The sequence below is a fragment of the Lygodium microphyllum genome, chromosome 17 (assembly GCF_053477565.2).
Source record: "Lygodium microphyllum isolate KBCC chromosome 17, Lygodium_microphyllum_v1.1.10, whole genome shotgun sequence".
Taxonomy (NCBI): domain Eukaryota; kingdom Viridiplantae; phylum Streptophyta; class Polypodiopsida; order Schizaeales; family Lygodiaceae; genus Lygodium; species Lygodium microphyllum.
In genome coordinates this window covers 112,978,176-112,987,360 of record NC_141151.1, presented here as the reverse complement: position 1 = coordinate 112,987,360, position 9,185 = coordinate 112,978,176, and the positions used below count along the sequence as shown (strand labels likewise).

Sequence of the window (9,185 nt, the reverse complement as noted above, 5' to 3'; positions counted from 1 at the left end):
ACATTTGTAAAACATCAAAACACGCATTTGTAAAACATCAAAACATCAAAACACGCATACCTTTTTTGCCGTGTCCTTTACACCATCTGATAGTAAATTGAGCAGGTGAAAACAAGGAATTCATTCTTTATACTTTTATGGGCTCACCAACTTCTCCCTCTGGTTTGAAGCATCTTACAGACTTCCTGTTGAACAGTGCGCGAGGGAGACGAGGAACGGAGAAAGAGAGAAGAGAAGAGAGACATGAGACACCAGAAGTGGAACCCCAGAAGTGCATCAAGTGAGAGCACACATTAGCTGCAACATCAGCTCTTTAGCTAGAATAGATAAAACATCAAGTAGAATAAACATAAGCTTGAACAGACGAATCAACTGAAAATAGACAAACAACAACTGGAAACAATGAAACTTCAGCTAGAACAACTCAACAACTAGAATAATAATGAAACATCAACTGGAACATTTCAATAGCTGGAATAAGAATAAAATGAAATATCATCCCATCAGCTCGAAACATTTCTTATAAACAAAGCGTGGAATAATTTCAACACATTAGCTATAATATAGATGAAATGATATGAAACGTAGCATGAAGAGCCAAAAATCAGCTAGAAGAAAGAAACATTTAGAATAATCAAATGATGAACAAAATACCGACAATCATCAGCAAGAGCTCATCAATTTTCTTACTGTTTCTCAAAGCCCAAGCAAACATCTCAGTAATCTGCTTCTGGGACTCTAGGAACATCTTTGTACGCCTGGCCTCCAGATCATCACGAAATCGCTTAGAGTCTCTCTGCATCTGCAGTTTCATCTCTTCTAATCTGAGAAAGCGCTCCCCCAAAGTGCGGATCATGGAGACCAATCTGAGAAAGCGCTCCCCCAAAGTGCTGTCAACTGGGGGCTGTTGATGTCGCAACCTGGACTTTGAAGAAGTCCTATGGTTGAGAAATCTGTCCAGCTTGAAAGCCTTCGTGGCCTCATAGTCTATACTGCGGCTGCGCTTCTTGTGGAGAGATGTGTAAGAAGTATCATGGTCATCCAGAGACCGGTTGCGATACCAGCATTATCACTTATGGGACCATATGCATCTATGGCTAGACAGGTGGCAATGGTACAAATCATTCCAAGAGCTGCAACTATGATCCCGTACATGGCTGCTAGGGTATGGCTGACATAGATTGCAACAGCAATAGTAAATATTGGAACAATTACAGACTTGTAGCCAAGTGCCAACCAAAGATGACATTGGTAGCAACTCCTGTCCTGTAAGAATCAGCAACATCGTGGACTGGTCTGTATGTATTGTTGGTGAAATACTCTATAACATAGCCAATTACCAACCCTGCCCAAAGCCCTACTCCAACGCAAAAAAATAGTTTCCAGTTTTGAACCATCTTTGCACCACCGTTAGGATCATATATGTAAAACATGGATGGTAGTGCCAGCCAACAAACAAAAGCTGCACCGAATGTCATTAAGATGGTGGATATCAGCAACTGTCTCTTAAGTGTAGATTCAATATCCCTTAGATTTGAGATCTCGAACATATGAGTTGCGAACAAGGTTGTGATGAGGCACACCACAATGCCCATAGAGCTAGTGAGTAGAGGGAAGCACATAGCAGTGAAGTCATGATTTGTGCCAAATGATGACATGGAAGCCACAAGAAAAGCTGCGCAAGAAGCTTCAGCAAAGGAGCCAAAAAAATCTCAACCCATTCCAACAATATCTCCCACATTATCACCCACATTGTCAGCAATGATCGTTGGATTTCGCGGATCGTCCTCTGGGATATTCCTTTCTACTTTTCCAACAAGATCTGCTCCAACATCCACAGTTTTGGTATAGATTCCACCTCCAACCCTTTCAAATAGAGCCACGGATGAGCATCCAAGCCCATAGTCAGTGATGGCCTCAAAAAGGCCCTCCCAATCATCCTTGTAATAAAGCTGGAATAGTTTTATAGTGATGTATAAAACTATAAGGCCATTAGCAGCAAGTAAGAAACCCATCACCAAACCTGATTGGAAGGCGATTTTGAATACTTTGCCTATCCCTTTTCTGGCTTCCAAAGTTGTGCGAGCATTCACATATGTTGCGATCATCATGCCCAAAAATCCCGACACTATGGACGTCAAAGCTCCCAATATAAATGCAACTGTAGTGAAAATTGCTGTAAAGAGAGCTGGGGCACATTCTTGCTTTGGATCGTATCTGCAAGGCTGAGGCTTAGTACTAAACCCCTTCACAGATCCTAGGAACAAGAAAATAACAGCAGCAAATATGCCCATGAAATAATCCAAATACTTGTACTCTGTCAGCAAAAACGATGTGGCTCCTATGGATATGGCTTGCTAAATTTCAACGCATTTTCTAATAGCTGCTGCATCTGATTCCTCATCCAATCTATCCTCCTCGTCACAATGTGATGATCCATTGACGATGTTGTGACTGTGAGTGTCGTTGTTGTCGAGGAAGGTGTAGCCATTGCTGGGAGGCCTGGACTTGTGCTCGAAGGCCAAGAGACCGGTTGTGATAGCAATCTGGTGGTGGTTGGTCAGAATCATCTGCATCTTTGTTAGTTAACAAGTTAGTTATACCATCTATACCAACAATTATACCCCACAAGTTAGTTAACAAAATACTGCTAAGACACAGAGTAAAATTGCTTCAGGAGCTACACTACATTCTTGCAAAGTTAAGATGTTGAATTGAAAAGGTAAGCAAATGCATCATTAATCTCTGCCCATTCCAAGTACATATCCATGTCTCCCTGCATGTCAAATGCCACTGTCACTGTCACTACACTGTCTCCCTGCATCAGTACCAGGCTGCCATTGTCTCCCTGCATGTGAAATGCCTGCTGGTTCTCGCCCACAATCAGGAAATCAGTGAAAAAGCAATTGCCCTTCTCGTCATTGTACTCAAAGGCATATGCCATGATGCTTCCTTCTGTTAGCCCTGAGCTTCTGCCAACTTTTATTACCCTCCTCCCCACGATGCTGTTGATGTTTGCTTGCAAGTCAATAGTTATAAGATCTCCCATCTCACACCCCTTTGATAGTAGTTGCGACTTTGGAGACATCAAAGCTGTCCCCGAATGGAATGAAATCACCATCAGCTCGCACAAATGTCTCTGCAGCATGAGCAAACATCATCAAGTATCAATATTGTCATATCAAGAAACGAAAACCAGAATTCTTCTTTCAACTCACAGAGAAGTTTATAAAATGGACAATACAGAATGTCTTAACAACAAACAGCTCAAAAACAAGCAGCAAAGAGGGAAACCTGGACTCTCTGGTTGGGGTAGTCCAAATCAACCACAACATGTCGATTTGTTAGAAACCCAACCTGAGAGTCCCTATCCTACTTTGTACTATGGCTCCAAGTGTACCAAATGTCTCCTGACTTGCAACCTGTGAAATTCACCAGAGAGAAATGTATCAGAATTGTCAAACTAGTAATGATGCAACAATTATTTACATATATTGCAACTTAAATTCTGCCAATCTTCACCTCTATAGTGTAAAAAAACACCATTAGTTGTTTAATTGATATATGATGAAGCATGTACACACTCTCAGCATTTCTCAAAGTTTATGGAAAGGAGGGGAAAAATGTGCGGAAAACATCTAATGACACCAAAAACACAGAAACACATGAGATGGTCATTTCTATTTTCTATACACAAATATGGACATCATCATGCTACAATTGAGTATATTGGCAAACAAAATGATGATAGATTCGAGAGTGATGCCCCTCGAATATCAATGTAGAAATATCAATCTGCCACTAAACTGTACACTATCATAATGCATAAAATGCCCTCATTTGATATGCTAGTTTATACAACTCAATTAAATAAAAAATACTAAACAGTTTGTTAGATCAATATAAGACATCAATATTGATTACATAAAAGGGCCTACAGTTGATCCGAAAATTGAACTAAGACCACAAGCATGACATCAAAAGAGTAGACACATCCAGATTATGACCATGCTCTAAGGCTATGCAGCTGATCCTTGAGATAAAATTTAGAAACTTGGTTGTAAGATGCACACCTCCAAAACAAACGTAAAATTATAGAATGACTAAATTTCAAGACAAGCAGTTTGTATTCAAACTTTGAAGTTATTCACTGGCTTTTTACCTGAGATCCTGGACCGATGGATGGGTCATTGCCCCTTAAACCTTCAGCCAGCTTTGTGTATACCTCTTGCTTAGGGGTTGTGACTAGAATACCAAAATAAGAGAACTCTACCACATCAACATCACACCATATGCCTCTAGCTCGTCAATCGTGAGAGTTAAAGAGGACAAACTCTTGCTACAAAAGACATGTAGATGAGAGTTAAAGAGGACAAACTCATAGCAAATTTGATGCTATCAACCGTGAAAGTATTTGATGTGGTGAGCCTTGATTTGGTCCTTCACTCATACTAAGAGAGATCAAAATTTTCCTACAAGCTTAAATAGAATTGGCTAAGCAGCTGCATACTGACTTAAGGTTTAAAACTCTTCTTTGGCCGAGATGCATGCTGTAGACATGTCTTCTACCTTTTACCAGGAGAAAAATACAAAACATTGATCAATTAGAAAGGCCAACTAACAAAACTTGCAGTGTAAAGGTAGCTTCTTGTCACCACTAGGAGTTAACCTTGCAAGTAAGAAAAGAGAGTGATAATTGACAATGGGTTCACTACACCTAGATCAGCCCATTGGTGCATTGAGACCATAGAAATTAGGGTTCATCGCACCTAGATTAGCCCATTGGTGCATTGAGACCATAGAAATTAGGGTTTCCACCGTTGGCTACCAAGCATTGCCGCACAAGGAAACATGTGCCCAAAGAACCCTAGACTCAAACTCTGTACTAAGACTATTAGAGTGGGAACGAGATGACCCTTTGCCAACTTTGAAGTTGAGGCAAGCACCATAAGACAAAAAGGAGTTACAAGAAAAATACAAGGGCATACATAGATGGACTCATATTAAGGTTGGTCAATGCGAGACCTTCGAGGGTCTCTAGTTGCACTTGTAACCTTAAAAATATTGTGTATCATTTCAACTCAAGGCTAGGTCACCAAAAGTATTAAGTACACATGAATTAGGTATCGATTACACCAAGTAAGTAGTGCACACACACACACACACACACACACCCCTCACCAAGAGCACTTATAGCTATAATCACTCTCCTTTAGAAAGTAAAGAAGCCTAGGACATCATCGTAACATCATTGAACATGAAAGTCCCATATTGAGACATTTTGTCCCTTATTAAGAAACTAGGTGTAGCACAATAGATCCACGTTCTCATAAGTTCTACACATTTGCTTTAAGTCCCATGTGGGATTGAGACAAGCTCTTATTTCACCTAAGGAGTCTTAGGACTTGCCTACCTACAGGATAGAAATCACAATTAGTTTGTGGATTCTTGTGAGTTGTCTCATGTAATAAACCTAGAGAAGTCCTCTAGTATTCAACAAAAATTTATGTCCATGCACATCACTACTCAATTTTCCCTCAAGAAACCTCAAACTTAGTTGCGCATGAGAATCTCGATTCTACTTCATAGGCAGGTCACCCCTAATAGCAACATAATGCTTGCCTGAGAAATATTACTTTGTAATCAATCATAGGTGAGAGTAGAGAAAATATTACACTTGGTTCAAAGAGAGTGAGAAGTGGAAGAGAATAAAATATTGATCCCCTTGCCAATAAGCGTACCCTATTAACCCAACTTGGTCGACCCTAAAGTTCATTGGATACTTTAGTTTCCGGTTTTTAACCTTCCTTACTTAGAAGGATATCAAAGAATACATCCTTTTTCAAGATAACTTACGTAAGGATCCGCCATCCTTGCTGAGGGTATTTAACCTTTCTTCTTGTGAATCAATCACAAGACCATATGACTTTGTACTTGCTGCGCAAGTCCTGCATCGTAATATACGATGAAACAATCCGTTTTAGTTTCTTTAAGCTAACGTTTGTCAGACCTAGGGTCTCTTTTTTAGAACCTCAGGGACAAACCCTAGTTCTTTTACATTTATGATTTATTGATCCTATAATCAGGGAAGATAGGCAAGTATTTAAGGTATAAATGTTTCATGGATTTTTAAATCATTCCCAATATATATTTCGTAGCTATATTAATAACTCCATCTAATGTTTAGAAAAGCTACCCAAATTATTAGGTCCATCTAGCCATAGATGATTGGTCATCAGGATTGAGGTATTCTCACATTCCTTGATGGGATTGATTTTACTTATTTAATTAGCAAAGGTACCATACTATTACAACATAAAAAAGCGGCTTTCTTTTATTATCATGTTACATAGGGTCCATTAACACAACATCTAGCACATGACAAACACTTTGGAAAACAACATTCTATTGCACAAAACTAGGAGACCCCTGTACATCCATGTCTATGCAGCATGCCCTTGAACCACTCCCTTTGTCTGGCCCAAGTTTGGAGCGTCGACCTCCTCTACTAGAAATTGAATCATCATAGCACACCGAAGTAGATCTAATAGAATGGCATGATGATGTTTGAGACAACTCCGCCATATGTCTAAATCGAGACATCTCATCTGGACACATACGCGTGAAGATCTGTTGTAGCTCCTCATCACTCATCCCTCGACTCATTGTGCTGATCTAAATATCCACAAAGATCATCTGCACACAGACAAAAATTTATGTTAGCATAATCAATATAAATCATACAAAGCACGGTAATATAAATCTTAAAAAATGATCTTACTTAAAATGCATATCTTATGTACCATTATAAGCGATTAATTGACAATGAATTGAGTAGGTGGATGCTCCAAGTATGAAGTTCCCTATGGTCCCATGTCAATCTCCAGACACAACTCCACATACATTAGAAGGTTGATAGACATGTTACCACAAACGGATGAGTCCACCTCGTTCTCAAAGAATTATTGGACTCCTATATTTTCATCATTGTTACCCGATGTTGGCTCCTCTACATGCTCCAAGATTTGGGTGGCCTCCACCCCTTGCAATATCAACCCCTCTATTTGCATATTGTCCTTATCTACGCTTAGAATATCGCTTTGATCATATACGCTCGCACTTCGAGGAGATGAAGATATAACATACCACAATCGAGGTTGTCGGGGGTTTGGATAGAAAATTACATGTTCAAAATCATGTGCAAGAGAGATTTAACTTTTGTGACATGTACCATGCGATAATACAATTAAAAAAAATATGAGTTCATACACCAATGGGCCGACAACATAAATGTGTTGCACAAATCCGTCCATTTTTTTTTATAATGTATTTCGAGAAATCCAGATGGACCTTGTTGAATTGTTGCTCTAGCTCCTTCAAGTACCACTTTGAACCACTGCACATCAAATAGGATCATGGAGAAGCTACGGTAATCCATTATGACAATACTTTGTAAGTTTTCAAAATACTCCATCTCATCTATAACGATGTTTGGATCTAGTGCTCGTCGTCGTCTCTCTTGCTCGAACTTTGCCATGATAGCACAATCTGTCATGGAGCACATTTTGTCAATATACTCCACATGGAAAGGCCGTCCGCGCAACCATGTTGCACTATATATTTTGTACTGTATATTGAAACACTCAATTAGTTCTTACATATAAAATATAGATATGACAAACCCTAAATACGTCATCACCTTTGGACTATATCCCCTGGAGAATTTTCACTCCTCAGTTGAGACCTTCGCCTCTTCGTAAGATGCTACGGTCAAAGCTCCATGCAACCATCACATTGACATAAACCGCGGCATCTCCTCCATGCCCTTGGGATATGGAATTGGTCAATCGCACATACTACGTCAAAATTCAGATCGTGCTTCCTCCCGATCTTTCCTAACTTGCTGGTACATACTCGTACATAGCGAGCCACATCTCCATGGAGTCATGGTGTAACATGCAAAAACAATTCACTTTCTCCTCCATTGCAACATCCATTTTTTCTCTACCCCATTTCCAACCACCACATCTCGGTCATTCTATCATCGTCCTTCAGCAACCATAGCATATTGTTGTCTCAATCCACCGTTGGTAGCCATTATGAAATATGCACTAATGCCTCAGACACTAACCAACCTTCAACTGCCATTCTACCTGCTGGCCGAGCTCATTGTTGCACAAAGCCTTTCAAGGTTTTCATGAAGCGCTCCAAGAAGAATATCCATCACGTATGTATAGGTTCAACAATCTCCACTTCATCTACAAGATGTACAATAAGGTGGATTTGTATCGTGAGCATGTTGGTAGGCATATATTTCTCAAAGAGACAGACTGTCTCCACTACTCCCCGCCTTATGAATTCAATAGAGGATGTCTTAATCTCTTTCTGTGAGATCCATTGCACTAAAGTTGACAACTTGTAAATGGCCTCGTGTATTTCTGGAGTAAGGAATCCTACGATCACGATCGGTAGTACAAACTACCACAAACGAGGAAGCATTATGTAGAGTATCCTTCATATACCATCTTCTTCATGGTTTGTAACCTTTGGGAGTCTAACTGTGGCCCACACAATGGACATGCATGATAACCTAAGGTGACCAGACTTGTCCCAACACCTCTATCCACTAATGAATACAAACTTGACTGAGCTATGATAGATATTACCAACGAGAACAGAAGCCTACTTACCTCAGAACTCTCCAAATCTTGGAAAGTCATGCATCATCCAGATGACAATGGCTTAAATATTGGCAGACCGTCGACCATCACGCTTACTCATATCTTGCACAGTGACCCCCTTCTCCCACAAAGTCTTAAGCTCATCGACTAATGGACAAACATGCACGTCCATATTTTTTACTTTGTAGTGGCCAGGAATGAGCAAGCTAAGGATGAGATGTCCTTTCTTCGTAGAAAGCCACGGAGGGATATTGTAGTTGACAAGGACTATAGGCCACATACAATAAGAAGTTGAGCATAGATCGAATGGGTTCACGCCATCCATAGCATGATCAAGCTGAAGATTCCTTGGCTCTCGGGCAAAGCCTTGGAAGGTAGAGTCAATGTGGCTCCATACGAGTAAATCCATTGATATTCATTGAACTCCATCTTTGGATCTATTCTACGCATGCCACGTTGTCAAGCTCACCATGTTGAATGTACGAAACATGTGGTTTATGCGGG

General features: G+C 40.1%; 1 pseudogene; it reads right to left on the bottom strand.

Moving 5' to 3' along the window:
• Positions 1-987: 987 nt before the first annotated feature.
• LOC148022261 (pyrophosphate-energized vacuolar membrane proton pump 1 pseudogene) lies at positions 988-2,576 on the bottom strand (annotated as a pseudogene).
• Between the last annotated feature and the right edge of the window lie 6,609 nt (positions 2,577-9,185).